This window comes from Pezoporus occidentalis, unplaced genomic scaffold, assembly GCF_034315485.1.
Source record: "Pezoporus occidentalis ecotype Australia unplaced genomic scaffold, CSIRO_AGI_Poc_V1 ctg4, whole genome shotgun sequence".
In the NCBI taxonomy this organism is placed as follows: domain Eukaryota; kingdom Metazoa; phylum Chordata; class Aves; order Psittaciformes; family Psittacidae; genus Pezoporus; species Pezoporus occidentalis.
In genome coordinates, this window is record NW_026915724.1 from 13,044,012 (window position 1) to 13,059,504 (window position 15,493).

Consider the following 15,493-nt stretch of genomic DNA (forward strand, 5'->3'; position numbering starts at 1 on the left):
TACTGTAAAAAGGAGTGTGGCCAGCAGGTCGAGGGAGGTGATTCTCACCCTTTACACCGCTCTTGTGAGACCCCACCTACAGTACTGCTTCGAGCTCTGGAGCCACACAAGAGTGATGGTGAGCTGCTTGAGCAAGTCCAAAGGAGGGCGGTGAAGATGATCAGAGGGCTGGAGCACCTCTCCTATGAACACAGGCTAAGAGAGTTGGGCTTGTTCAGCTTGGAAAAGAAAAGCCTCTGGAGAGACCATTTTATGGCCTTTCAGTACTTAAAGGGGACTTATAAGAAAGGTGGAGAGAGACTTTTTAGCAAGGCCCCTACTGACAGGATGAGAGGCAATAAAGTTAAACTGGAAGAGGATAGATTTAGGTTAGACATTAGAAAGAAATTCTTTACTGTGAGGGCAGTGAGACATTGGAACAGGTTGCCAGGGAAGCTGTGGCTGCCCCATCCCTAGAAATGTTAAAGGCCAGGTTTGATGTGGCTTTGAGCAACCTTGTCTAGTGGAAGGTGTACCTGAACATGGCAAGCGGTTTGGAACTAGGCGATCTTTAAGGTCTCTTCCAACCCAAACCATTCTATGATTCTGTGATTCTATGAGTCTGTCTCTGTGACTCATGATACCCAGCATAACTGAGGTCTGGTAAGGATGGATGCAAACAGTAGAATCACGGAGTCACAGAATCATTAGGGTTGGAAGGGGCCTCTGGAGATCTGGATACTGTGATCTTAACAGATCTCATTGTTTCAGTGAATATGCAGAGCTGAAACAGACACCCTGAATGGAAAAAGGATGGCTATAAGCTACAAGTGGAAACAAGGAGACAAGAAAAAAAAGAGGATAAAAAAAGTAGCATCTGAGCAGAAAATCTTATAGGAAAAAATGAAATGGAGCAATACTTTTTGCTTCAACATCCAAAATCTGAAGGTGTTTCAGAAAGGCTTTTTTCTGTATCATCAGAAATTATAAAATGTGTTTGTGAAAAAGTATTCCTGACCCCTGGAGGAGAATGCAATGATGGCATTGTGTTGTGAAGTACCCTCAGGTGGCAGGTTACTGTTAAAAATGACTAAACAAGGTGGGAAGTGGGCTATAGTTGTGAATAGATAGATGGGATAAAACCCCAGACACAGGATGAAACCCCATCCTAAATGCATTGTACCAGCTGGTGACAGCTACTTCCAGGGCCTGTTCTTTTTTCTTAGGCAACATGTAGCCAGCTTGCCATGCCAGTGAAATATTATTGAATTAAATTGAATTTAATTTCACATACCCCCATACATGAAAACCAAACACGCACATTTACCAGACATGCAGCTGTGCCTGATGTCTCCACAGAAACCAAATTCCAGGATATATGCAGAATATCCCCAATGAAAACTTATGCTAGAAATTATTTGATTTGATGAGAAATTACTGTGTCATTTCCTTTTAAAGACTGTAGCACTCAAAGTACAGTACCGTAATAGGCTATTTTCACAGAACAGAACAGGGCTTGTCCTCATGGTCTTTTTAACATCTTCCTGGTGATCCACGCTGATTTGGCAGTTGTAGACACAGGATTTTGAATTTAGAGCTTTCCTAGTGAGGAGGAACTGGCCTTACGTGTAGTTTGGGTAGCAGGTGTGATACATCACTAAAGTAATATTTCTCTTTGAGCAGATAAGGCTTAAATGATTTAGATAAAGTACATATTCAGTCCACATAGCTGACTCCATCTATTGGTGCAAGTGCTGCAAAGCCTTTTAGGTTTTTTGATGATAGTGGTTCCTATAAAGTGCAAACAAGTGAGTGGGTGCAATGTATTTACAGAAGAATGTGATACAAGAATTCCTACGACACTGGCGTCCTTGATTTTATTAAATGTGTCACGATACACATGATCTCCTTCTGCAGTGAGTCTTGGGAAATGTAGTCTGGAAAAAATGAAGCCAGAGGTAAGGAAAAGGTGAAGATTTGAGGAAAGCAAATTTCAGCTTCCTGTAGGCACAGCAGCATCTCAGAAGATGCAGTTTAATGTTGAATTGTTGCAGAAAGAAGCAATATACTGCATTTGCAAATTCAGTCCTTTTTCTGTTCAGCAGAATAAAAATGTTGTTTTTCATGTTGTCAGCAAGATGAGAATAGATGTTGGCTCTCCTTGTTGCATAGGTTAGAAGCCTTATACCCTTAGCCATCTCTAACATGTATGTGAAACTGTGGTATCTGTACCTGTATCAGCTTTGCTGAGGAGCTGAAACTGATGTTGGTGTGTCCTGGTCCTTTGCAGATAGAGCATCATTTTAGAGAGAATAGGATGATTTGGGAGTTTGAGCCATAGTTTATTAAAATCAATGTGAGTCTTCAATGGGCTTTTAAATTATGTTATTATTTGTGAAGAAAGAATATGCTGGACCCTTTGCAAGGGAAGCTGTTTTTGACAGGAGCAGAACAGGAATTGGGAGCTCTGCTGGAAACAAGGCAGTGATACGGCAAAACCTTAGGGAGGTGATCACCTATTTCTCACTGCCACTGGGAGGCCCTTGCTAACTCTTTCTCAGCAGATATGATCTATTATGTCAGAGAAGCTCTATTCCCCAAATGAGCCTTAGAGGGTGTTAGTATTGTGTCTGTCTTCCAAGTGAACATAACTAAGGAAGAGCAGCACAGCGATATGCAAACCTTTTGTAGCAGGTGGTTGGCATGAGCTCATCCAAAAGTTCCGTATTTACCTCTATTAGTCTGTAAAATAGTCTCTCAGAGGCAGCAATGATAGCTACCTCAGGAGAGTCATTTAAGACCAGACAAAAGAAAGTACATCATAAGCCATAGAAGGCAGTCCCTTTTCTGTCAGGGGATGGGCTAAGTGACCTTTGTTTTTCCTTTCATCTGTAATGTTCTTGATTTTGTGTAGTGCTACTCATCTCAAGAGATCCCCCAGCACATTGCAAGTACGTAATGCACATAACTGTGAATTACAACTGGCTCTGGGTTGGCTGGCCATAGCCATCAGTCAAGCTGCACACAGCATGTGTATGTAGTGAGAGGAAGGGAAATACTATTGTCATTATTATTACTGAAGACATCCAGGTGCTGTGTCCTGTTACCTTACTACAGCCAGTGTACACAGAGGAACGAGAAAATGGGCAGGTCACTTCATATCGATGAATTATGGTTTTGCTGTAGTTTGAACACAGCAGTTTAAAATCAGATTTGGGGAGACAGAGCACCAAATTCTGGTAAACCTGATGAATAATATAGTCATTATTGTTAGTTTCATACATAATTGAATTCTAATGCTGTGTTACAGCTTTTCTTCCTGTTTTACTAAACAGCTGAGAAATTTAAAACTTTATTCTTTTTATATAAAGCGAGCAAGTGCAAGTAAGGATACATACTCAAAGAAAAACATGTTAATATAGTGCTTGGTTCATGTTTTGAGCACAGGATTGTACTAATAATTACAAAGATTTGTATAGTTTGCATATTAACTGTTGCATATATGAAAGAATAATCATGAACTTTAATTATAGAGAGCAGACTATTTCATCTGCATCTTTTCTTTCATCAACTGTGCTTTAAGTGTATTAACATTAGCATGCAAAGCAATACTGTATGGTAGTAAATTCATGGGCATGCCTAGATTAAGGCACAGACTAGCAAACAGCTGATTAATAGTGAGTCTTCAACTTGCAAATACCCTGATTTCCTGTCTCCTATCATGCATCAAGTATTTGGTAAATCTGGTTGCCTACTTATTCAAAACACCTATTTTTGCAGTACTGTTGAGGAAATAAGAAGTTTTCCTTCATTATTTGACTGTTCCTTTAATTCTGCTAAGAGAAGGGATAGTGGACAGCATCATTACTGATCAGAACTGGGGTGTACTTTTCATCTTCACTAAAAAGTTAAGAAGCTGGTATGTATAAAAGCTAGGAAGACAAGTTTACCTGATAAAACAGCATTTGCTGTGTTGTGATTTGTAATTACCATTGTTTTGAACTGTTTGCTGTTTAGGGCATGGTCCAGATTTGATGCAGGAAATGTTCTGAATAAAATTCACATAACTGCAACTCTAACTTTACAGTCCAGACATCTATATCTTAGTTTCAAAGCAACATAATTAAGGAAAATAATTCCTGTTATTGTTCTGTTTTATAATCAGTGCTACATGTGCATGTTAGATGAGACTGCAAAACATTTATGAGGGAATTCATAAAGACATATCTTGTAAGTACAGGCTTTCAAGGAAGAGGACTGCTATGCAGTAAAGATCTGAATGAAGGACACAGTAATTGTGAAGCCACTGGCTTTCATAGCCAGTGGCAGTGCAGACAAAGATACTGATTCCCAGCCCTCAGATGAGTAGTGGTGCCTAAGCATGCCTGAGAGAGAGCATGCTTACAATCCCTGTGGAAATTGCTAACCATAAATCTATTTAAGCCCTGAAAAAAGTGTTTGGACTGCATGAAAAGCTGCAGATGGACTGAGAGAGGAGCAAGGGGGAGAAAAAAGTAAAAGGTAGCTGTGAAAATGCATTGTATTTTGCTTCTTATGTAAGAAGAACCACTATCACTCCCACAGGCATTTAAGCAGAGTATTCTCACTGCTTTCAGAAGGGCATTAAGTAAGGCAAGAAAGACTTATGTACTTATAGTGCTTATTGAAGGAAAGGTTGATAGAGTTTATTCAGAGGAAAACTGAGTTTACTGGATTTTTAAAGAAGTTCAGGAGACTGTTTTAGATAGTTGTATTCTTTTAGTGCATAACCCTGTCGGCCAAATAAGAGTTTGGTGGGCTTTTATGAAGGTTTGCCATGTGTAACATTGACAAGTGTTTTCTGTCACACAAGCAGCTTTAGTTTAATATTTGATGCAGAGGAATATTCCTTCTAAAGGAGGTTACCCAAAGGATTCAGAAAGGCTTCCTCTTTCAGTCACCGCAAACATTTTCCTTTTAGATTCTTTTTAGATATATATTTTAGTTGCATCACTTTAGCAAAAAATAATTGGCAAGGTGAAACTGTAGAGCAGCATTGAAAATTTCTCCAAAGTAAAGTCTGGCTAAGACTCACTTCAGTGTACAGTAGCAGCATGTTTGTGCTGTATGGTGGTATGAACTCTCCATCTGCAGATGTCAGCCTCCTAACTATCGCTCTGGTCAGGACTGAACATATGGTTGAGCAGTGTTTTTCAAAACTTGGACTGGCCTCTTCATGCTGTGGACTTTGTTTATGGTTGAGGAAGGGAGGAAGCAGAAAATGAGTTAAAAAAAAAATGGTGTAAATGATCTGACTGTCTGCCACAGTGCTTCCTCACAGAAACACAGGTTTTTTGCATCTGGCACGTGTTCTTGCCTAGGTTACTTAGGAGAGAAAAGAGCTGTGGTGGTGCTGAGGTCATTTCATTTTGTAAAACCTGGTCTGTGCACAAGCACACAAGCATTCATAGAATCATGGAATGGTTGTATGTAAAAACCTCCAATATTCTTTATTTACTAATTTAATTTGATGATACTTTAAGTTTCATTCAAGGTCTGACATAAAATCAATTTTTTTTTTTTTTTAATGTATTTTTGGAAGAATAACTTCTGCACCCTTCATAATATATTTTCCAAAAAAACATGTTTAGATGTTTGGTTCATGGCATTTTCTGTCTACACTGAAAACTTATTGCCGGTATGTGACATGACATTTGCTTCATGACATCTGTTTCAGAACTGGTGGGGAGATGGTGTATGCAACGTTTTGCCTGATTTTGCTAGGGACTGTGTTACTTCATCAGAAACAGTCCATCATTCCCCCTACAGTTCCTACTCGTCAGGGCTGTAACACCACTGCTGCTAGAGCCACCTGCAGGCAGAAGTCACTGTGCTGGGCAGAGACCTGTGCATTCAGTTTTGTACCGATAGGACCACTTAGTCCCTAATGGCCTGTATTGCTCCTCAGGTAACATTATCTGTGCAGTTACAGCGACCCCCTTTGTCATTCCTGCCTGTTTGTCCTTGCAGAAATCTAGAGGGACCTCCATTAGAGTCTCTTAAGTTTATACGCTAGGAATATTTAGTCCGGGAAGTACCTGTTTGCTCCCTGCAACAGCTTTCTTCCAGTGTGGGAGGTATGTTGGTGATGTGGTTGGAGAACTAGGCCATGAATGGAGGATGAGGTGCCATGGAGACTCCTGCCTCCTCTGGCACTGGAGCTGGGGATAGCTGTCATTCAAACAAGGTTGCTGAACCAGTGCCCTGCTTATAACAGCACCAAGGTTTTGTGTGGGTGATGCAAAGCCACTAATGTTTTCTCATCTGTCCCTACCATAAGCTGCCTGTACAGCGCCAGTGCAGCTTAAAATCTGATCCCCAGTGTCTTTACTGATGTTGCTAATGAGGTTACCAATTAATGGCACCTAATGGCCTGTTGTAGCAGTGGTTTTGGTGACAGAGACAGCTGTCCTCTGGGAACTGTGCTGAGACTGTGAACTCATTTTGTATAAGCAAGTGAACAGCTGTTGCAGAAACATTGATGGGAGGGATTAGGTCACTCACTTCATCTCCCTTCCACCCCAGGGCTATTCCTTGCAGTAGGCAGCAGGTGGAAGGAGTAAGCATCTTTAAGGGACAAAAGCCTTTGCTGGAGTGGCACCAAGAGCTCTAGACACAAAGCCATTATGTCCCATTAGCAGTCTGCTGATCCATCCTGTTCCTCTGACTTTCTGAAGTATTTTACCAATTAATTAAGACTTTGAAGCAATTTATTATTTGTTTAGAACTTCTGTCACTGAGATGTGCTGATCTACGGTGTGGTATCCTCTTAGCACCCAATTGCAGTATGTCACTCTTGGCACATGCGTATCATGTCATTTATGGGAAAAGCTCCCTCTGCAAACACCCTTGCATCAGAGGCTTGTGAGCATTTGGAATATAATTTTAAAACATACATTTAATTTCTCAGGCAGCACTTTGGGGTGCTCAGTTCTCATTATTTAAGCTTCACTTTAGTCTTAGGTTACTTTTGGCGTACAGTAGTTGCATTTCATCCGTCTGAAAAAAGGTGGCATTATAGATCTACATTGCATTCCCCTAGTGCTTGAATACCTGTGAAGTATAGCACACTTTATGTAATTGTTCATTTTTGGAACATGACAGGAATATTAAGGGTTAACATTTAGTTAGCAGCTTGCCCATTTCTTTTTTGCTGAACTGATGACAATACCAGATATTATAACTTAGAAAAAAAGCCAAAACATACTAAACAGGACTGCCCTAGGAGTCATACCATTCATTTTAAAAGCCTCTACAGTAAAAAATATTTGAAGAGAATTAGTTGTTTTGTCCTGGTAACTTGATTTGGGAAAAACAAATCTTTTCATGCTCACCAGATTACTATACTGATACAGAGCGCTGTCTGTTTTGAGATGAAAGTAAACCTGAGTTTTGTATGTATCCTTGTTGCTAGGAACTTTCAGAAGCAAAGTTTCTGAGTGCTGAACTGTCAGAGTGGGGAGCTGAAGTCCCTTCCCTTCGAAGTAGTCACCATGAGTAGCTGACCCTTCCAGATTACCTGGGAGACCTAAAAGGCAGTTTCCCAGCTAAGCAGTTAGCTTGGCATTGTAATCTCTGAAAAACCTTTGCAGTAACTGTTTACAGATTGGCAGATACAATTATCTGATAAAATGCATGGAGAGTAGAAAAACATGAAGTGTTTAAGGGAAATATCATTTCAGTATTTGTACACTCAATGGTCACTTGTGCTTCACTGAGTTGTCATCCTATTTTTTGGCTTAGCTTTGTGGTGTATTTACAGTTTTTTGAGCAACTGAAGAGATCTGTACACAGAAAGATTACCACCAGCCTTAGAATCACTTCTTTGAAGTTTTGTTGGTGTTTCTCAGTTAGGAGAAATCCTATTTTATAGCTATCCTAATACTTACCTCTATGTTCAGTTTTACTTTCAGTAAAAGAATAACTTCACTTTAATGGGATAAATTTTCACACACTTTCATCCTTTTTCATGGTTAAGCTTGAAGTTCTTGGCAGTTATTTAAGCTTGAAAACTGCAATTTCTTAGAATTCACACAATTACAGAAGTCTGGTAAAAGTTCCGCATACCTGGATGAATCATCTAATGAGTCATCAAGAAGGAATAAACACATAAAAACTTTTATCATGAATGTGAGCTTAAAGAAAAACTTCAGTTAAATTTGGCAGTTACACTCCTTCCCTTTTCAGTTATCCTTAGTATCCTACCTGGGTTTATTAGCTCTTAGCTACTTACTGGAGTTTGAAGTGGGTGAGTGAAATGTGGTGGAGATATCCAGAACTGTAGTGAGTGTTTAAAAACAAAAAATAGACTGCAAAGTCAAAACTTAATTGTTTCTAATAGAAAACTAACCCACTAGAAAAGAGGCAGCATCCTTCAGGGAACACGGTTACAGCTGGTTATCAAAAAAAGAGGAATAGTTATTGCTTCTTTTAGAATACAGACTTCTGAACAAAGTATTTTGAAATGGTCTAAGATCAGAAATTATTTTAGAGATTTTTTTTTAAAATTAGGAATTCTTTGATAAATTATAGTTAAATTTAATAAAAATATGCAATTTGCTAAAATTTTTTTTTTTGTTGTTCTTGTTAGAAATTGACCAAAATTGTTCACCTTTGACATGTGAACTTCCATCTCCCTACAGGTGTTGTATGTGCTCTTCCTCTCTCTCCGTCCAGTTCTAGCTTTGGTTCTGTTGGAATTGTCCCATACTCTTCACTGAATATGATACATTTAATGCCTGGGTTAATTGTTCCTATGTTAAATATGCCAACTCAACATACTTTGTAGACAGCATACAGCATGAATTTGCATTCTTTATCAAAAAATAAAGGAAAAAAGGCCTGCTGTAACCGGACTTCATCTAATGATAGAAGCATTGCCTATTGTTTTAACAGGCTGAGGAGGCAGGTATTTGCTGGAGGGAGAGGCAGGTAGAGGGAATAATGTGGCAAATGTGGTCTCCATGTAAGAAGAGGATTTTGTTGGGTTTCTTTCTGCTCTTCCTAGTAATACCAGGGCCATGTGTGTTCCTGAGCATATTCCTCATTGGTTTGTGTAATGCTCACTGCAATGTGCATGCGTGAAAATTCCTATATCCTTGTCTTACTAAGGAAGCTATGGCTGCATCCTCAGTGGCATTTAAGTTTGAAGAATGAGTGTGCCTTTGCAACAAAGCTCCTGACCGTGATCGCTGTGCTTCATTTCACATTGCAGTGTTTTTTCAGTGCATGAACCAGATTTCTTTCAGTGAAAGAAAAGTAACATTTGTTCCAGGCATTCACCTATTGGGTTGTAACCAGAAGTGGGTGTCTAGTGCAGGGGATCAGGTTAGAGCTAGTCTGAAATAAATATGGTGCGGAATCATCTCCTTGGTGTCGGCTGGTTTGCTCTACAGACCTGGTGCTCCTTTGGTGCCTCATTTACTCAAGGAGATACAGCTCCTGTTAGCTTGCAGCAGCAGACTTCACAAATAATAAAATGTGACCTCTCTTGTGACCACTGTTGTTCATAATGGTTGTAAAAATGTTTAAACACTTAAGGAAAAATATGATCAGGTTTTAGTGTGCTGAGGAGAAAGAGCATTCAGGCCTCAGTTAAGAAGTAACTCTTAACTATGATGAGTAAACTGTAACCAGGGCTCTACCTGTCCTGTATTCCAAAATGGGGTCTTCTCTGCCATTCTTTCAGGGCTCTGAGTGCAGTTATCTTAAGGCAGCCTTTTGAAATTGCCCCTTGCTTCCCATGTCCAAGTTTAGTTTCAGTAGGAGACACAAGAGTCAGTCATCCACACTTCTGAAGAAAGATGAAACAGAAAAGTTTCTGCCCTTCTCCAGTACTGAAAGAGCTTTAAATATTTATCTCAGAGGAACACTGTCCAGGTTATTATCCTGTTCATGCTCAAGTGGCCTCTGAAGATTACCTTTGAAGATATCTTGTCTGTCATGAAATAACCTTCAGTCCCATTTTACTACACTTAGAGAAAAGGTGACAGACGTTCCCTTTGCAGTTTGACAAGTTGGATTTCACAACCCATTCTGTCCAATTGCTAGATCTTAATTTAATAGAGCTAGAACCTGAAAGGACCCAGTAGGATTGTCCTTTTGGGTAGGATCTTTTATTCTTATAATGGTACTCATCATTCACCATTATTGTTTATGGACAGAGATTTGGCTTTGGTGCTTTCCCAACATCTGGACTCGTGTAAGAGAGAAGAAAGGGACTTCTGCTCCATATTGATTTGGCCTCTCTAGCTGTTTATTAGGTCTCTTGGACTCCTCTATCAAGACAGAGGACTCTTTCTCACCTACAGCTAGCTTTCCTAACATCCCCAAACTTTGTTGCTTAATTTTAGTCTCTTATCTCAAATGACATATTGATTTGCCATTTTACTTCACTTTATTCTCTTTATTTTCATGATATATTTCCACAATTAGTTAGACGTGTTGCTACCATATCCTAACTTACTGGTTTAGTCCTTGTAGGATTTATTGTTCTAAACATTCCAGAGAGAGGACTTAGCTGAAAATGGTTCTGGTGTGCGTATATTAAAGTATCTGCCAGGATATAAGTCTGATTTTTCCTGTCTCCATCTGCTGGTAAAAGATGAGATTTGCTGCACAAACATACAATGAGGAACAGAAACTATTAATCTCAAATAATAAATATCCCTTTCACTGTTACAGACACTTTCCATTAGGAACTGGATAGAAAAGATCAATTTATTTATTTTTAGGCTGCTTAATAGTAGCTATCAAACACTATAGCTTTTGATCTGTTTTGGATTTGGATTTATATTGCATTGACAGGAATGAGTTTGTTATTCAAATGGATGTACTGATAACCTGGGAATTCAAATTGGTGTGCTGATGAAACTAGATTTACTCATTTCCATGGGAGTAAGAGACACTCTGAAATGGTCATCCCTCTTTTTAAATATTAATATTTTTACAGTTACTGAGCAGGCAGATAAAGGAAATAATCTATAACCAGATTTTTAATCTGATCATTGATTTTGACTTATTTCTGCAGACAGGTATAGAAAGCTCAAGTTATATATAAATTACCGTTGGTTCCTCCTAGCAGTTGCTATACATAATTTTCCTATGTTGAATCCAAAGGGAGTAAAACACCTACATACAATCATGTTAGGAGCTCACGAGGTATAAACTAACAAGGTGGGGGTTTATGTGCACAATGTTTTGTTCATTCAGAGCACAATGTTTCAGTCAGCAAAAGACTTGGCTTCCTATCCAGGGGAACTGCTTCTTTAAGACTGCAGTGGGTGACACTAGTCAGCAAAGGTGTGGTAACACAAATGTGCTTTAACTCTGCTGTTGTTTGAACTGGTTGTACAAGAAAAATGTTATTTTTGCATTAGAAGCACTCTTACATTTGTATGTGATTTATGTTGTGTAATGAAATATTTAGGTTGATTGTTATTTCCATCTACTTCTAATGTTTTGTGGCTTTGAAGCTTTTACAACAAAGGATTAGATATATATTACATTTTCCATAAAACCACCAACCAAGCCTTTACTTTTATTTTATATTTCAGTCTGTCATGTGTTTATAGGAGTATTCTTCAAACACTGTAAATATGCTGATAGTTATGTTCATTCATGAAGCAAGAGGCTGTTTTATGAGACCTGTTTTCACCAAGAAATTTCAACATGAGATGGTGCAGGTATTCTCAAGCAAGGAATTGCAAGCACTTTTGTTTCAGTGGCTTTAATTTTAAAGGCTTGTATTAAATTTTTTTCTTCTCTACAAAGTAACTGTAAAAATGACAGCCTTTTATTTAATAGCTCTTTTCACTGTCTTGACTAAGAGTTTTATCTGTTCACTTCACTGGAAAACTTATTTCCCTCCTTTACTCCCACTAGCCCTGTAGATTCCTCCTTGATGCAAGAGACTCTTTCCTCAATCATCCTTGTTCAAAGGGATCCTTAGGCCTTTCTGAGAGGTGCAGAACTCTCTGTAGACATCACTTGTGTCCAGAAATTTTTTTTTTTTTTTTTGTGTAGATATCTAAAAATTAACAACTAACCTTAATCTCAGAGTTCAAATGGGATTTGTAGGTCTGATAAGGAAAAGAAGCATTGATTTATTTGTATTCTAAGAACATAGGAAAATGTCTGAATAAATATAAAACCAAGAGTACACAGAGCACCCTGCAATGCAAAGGGTGAAATTAAGTAACTGCTTACTGGTAGAGATTGAACCCATTCCAGCCGCTGTAAGGATGAATTGTGTTTTGGCAGTGCCCATCTTTCTGCTGGCCATAGAGGATGACCAACAACTGGTTTAGGGTGGGGGCATATCTCAATGATGGCTGAAATGAGCAGCATGAAGCTTGGTCTGGAAGATTTTAGAGTGTAGGTCCAGTTTTTGAAGTGAAACATTCAGTGAGGCTTCCATTTCTAAGTCATTTTTGAACATGAGGCTTGGACTCTTGCCATGATGAATTAAAGTCCTAAAAATACCTCAGTGATTTATAAATATCCTCCTTGCTATTCCAGAGTTGTTAGTGCCCAAGTCACTTTGAAAGTGGCATTTAAGCTTCTCAGTCCTAGAGTTATCAAGAAGGAACTCAGTTAATATCTAGTCTGTCCAAGACAGGATTTACTGAAACTATTCCTGACAGATATTTGCCTAACCTGGTCTCAAAATCCTCCTGTGACATACATCCCACAGCCTCCCCAGGCAAACTGTTAATGTACTTCACTATCCACATGAATACTGAGTTTTTCCTAATGTCTAATGTAAATCTCCCATGCTGTGATTTAAGCCTATAACTTGTCCTGTCCCTTGTGGACATTTCATAGCCTTTCAGACATCTGAATAGCATTATCATGTATTCCCTCATTTGTCTCATTTTAGCCTTAGTTGAGGCTAAAAAAAAGTCCCCTTAGGCCCTGTGAAAATTTTTACCCAAAGCCAGCTTATAAAGTAGAGCTGCTTTGTTAATGCGTTTATCAAATAGCAATTTCAGGATAAAAGTATAGTGTAATGGCATATGGCAGGAAAGCTTGATACGACTGTGTCCACTTCAAAGACTTTATGATTTAAATGGAGATTTGAGGTTGTATCATTTGCCCAGCTTTTACTTATTGGGATGTCAGTACTGGGATATCAAAAGTCTCAGTGTGTAGCTACCTTATTCACATTACTCATCTGGTGTGTTGCTTCTGCAGCTAGGGCTTACATCTCTGCACAGCACTGTAAGTTGCCAGATGGGCTGAACAGCTTACTCACAGCAACTCAGCACCTTCTGCAGCACTGCAGGCTTTCTGAAACAAGGTCTACCTTATTGCCTTATGCAGCACTAAACAGAACAAAGCTTGTCCTAGTCATGTCCAGGCACCCACAGATAAAGTTATGATGAAGTTACAAGCATTGATGTTAAATAATAGTACTGTCTTCACCAAAACTAGTTTGCAGACTGTGTAAACCATTTTTTTCCCCTGCCCTTATTGACTGACAAGATTTGGAAAGTTTGCATTCATTTTCTGGTGCTTCGATTAGGAGGCATGACAGAGACTTGGCACAGATTTTTCTGCCTTGTATTTTTAGAAGTAGTAGCAATGTTTAGTGCTTTATTCAGCTGGATGGAGAAATACAGCTTCAAGAGCACACCAGCATCCTGCCTACCTGCCTTTGGGTATCAGTGTCTGGGGAGGGAGGTAGGAGGACCATCAAAAGAGAGTGTTCTACACTATGGCCACCAAAAGCAGCAAAACGAGTTATATTTTTCAGTTTCTTCTCTGAATGTATTCCTAATGTTTGCATGTATCAGCTCTGCTGAGGTGACATCTCAGGTTTTAAAATAATATTGTTGTAATGTATTTCTCTTTAATTAAAAAAGAGAGCTCCCCCATAGGAAATTTCCTAAAACAAAACTCATTAGTAATAAATGGATTAAATCTTCATCAGTTAATCAACACTATAAACTTCTGAGTGTTTGGAGAGTGATGTGAGATAACACTGTCCTCATAATAGGAGTGTTTGAAATCATTAGGGATCCCACCGTGCTGTTTGGGTGCTGAGAAAATAATGATTGAAGATGAGCTCCCTTACGGAGCTCACATGTGAATTACTGTAAAGGTTAAAGCTGCAAAGATCTGGATTTTATGTTGGACCCACCTCTAAGGCAATTTCTATTAATAGTGGGAGTACTGGTGCGCCATGCCAAGCAAATTCTTAATGATGCTGGTAGCAGAACCTGTCACAATGCTACAGAATTTTTTGAGCTGGTTAGTGAAATTTTAGAGACTTTTCATGGGATAGGAACTTTGCCACCTTCTCAGAGCAACTGTTCCCAGCTGATCTCTCTGAAACTTTGAGCTGTGGTGGAGACTGCACTTCAAATTCCTCATCTTCTTCCACTCTGCATCCTCCACACTGTCACTTCTGTCAGGACTGTGGCAATCTTCTGATCACACGTGCAGGAGTTCTGCTCTGGTCCAACTGCCTCTTGGGGATAAAGAGCACAATGTGCTGTGCAGATGGAAGGGACCATGTAGCTTTGGGCAGGGAACCTCTCTGAAGAGTTTGGACATACTGGAGCAGGACAGGACAAAACTTGTCTGGCTGGTAGTGTATCAACACCTCCTAACTCAGTATCATTTGGAGTCCTGCACATTGAAGAAGTTGTGCTACAAAGGCACTGACATTTTCTCCATCACTGCTGGGAATGTGTCAGAGCTCCTCTGTGTCACCCCGGGGGGTTCTTTGGAGTCATTTGGATTATTTAGGTTCTTTCTATGAACTCTGTGAAAAATGAAAGTAAGTGGGCTGGAACAAAAATAAGGGCAGTGAGGAAAATAAATCGTGTTTGTCCACATCCAGCAAACTTATTGGAATGAGGTAGCAAGAAGTTATGAGCAAAGGGATGGCAACTGGGAGTCATACATAATTATTGACTCTTAATTTCTCATCTTTTGCCTTTATTTGGTCATTACAGCAATAACTATGTGTGTTTTGTCACAAAAGGATCAATGTAAATTAGTTTTGTTCTTGCATGAATTACAGCAGCAGTAATGGCAATAGCAAATGTGTTTATTTTGGTGAGCCCTTATTGCTTAAAATGCACATGAAGGTCAGGTGACACTGCTGCCTTCAGACATCTAAATTAAAATCCTGTGTTGGAGTACAAGTAAATTGGCCATTCTTATTTTATTCTTTATACTCTTAGACTGTGTTACAAAATACAGCCTGCTTGATAGGTGCCTGCTTGGGGAAAAAAAAAGTCCCAATTCCTGACCCTTCATTAGAATTAAATCCGTAGACAGTTGTAAAGCAAACAAACAAAATCCCTCCTTTGGATGGTCCTATTTAAAAGACAAAAACTGAATTGCACTGATTAATTTCAGTGACACTGGGGACTGTTTCTGTTTAGAACTCTAGCTACAGTCGCACTATCAGTTTTGAAAATCAGATGGTAGGTGTCCTCACTTTTCTGTTACTTGTTCCAAC

General features: G+C 39.2%; 1 protein-coding gene and 1 long non-coding RNA gene across 6 annotated transcripts in view; one reads left to right on the forward strand and one right to left on the reverse strand.

Annotated features, from left to right (window-relative positions):
• The window catches only part of NOL4 (nucleolar protein 4), a 204,221-nt gene that overhangs the window by 19,109 nt on the left and 169,619 nt on the right, over positions 1-15,493 (forward strand). The window lies entirely within an intron of this gene.
• LOC134171337 (uncharacterized) overlaps positions 9,647-15,493 on the reverse strand; it is a 57,189-nt gene continuing 51,342 nt past the window's right edge. The window contains exon 3 of the long non-coding RNA XR_009967606.1: positions 9,647-9,811. This is a non-coding gene — a long non-coding RNA (uncharacterized LOC134171337). The remainder of the gene's footprint in view (positions 9,812-15,493) is intronic.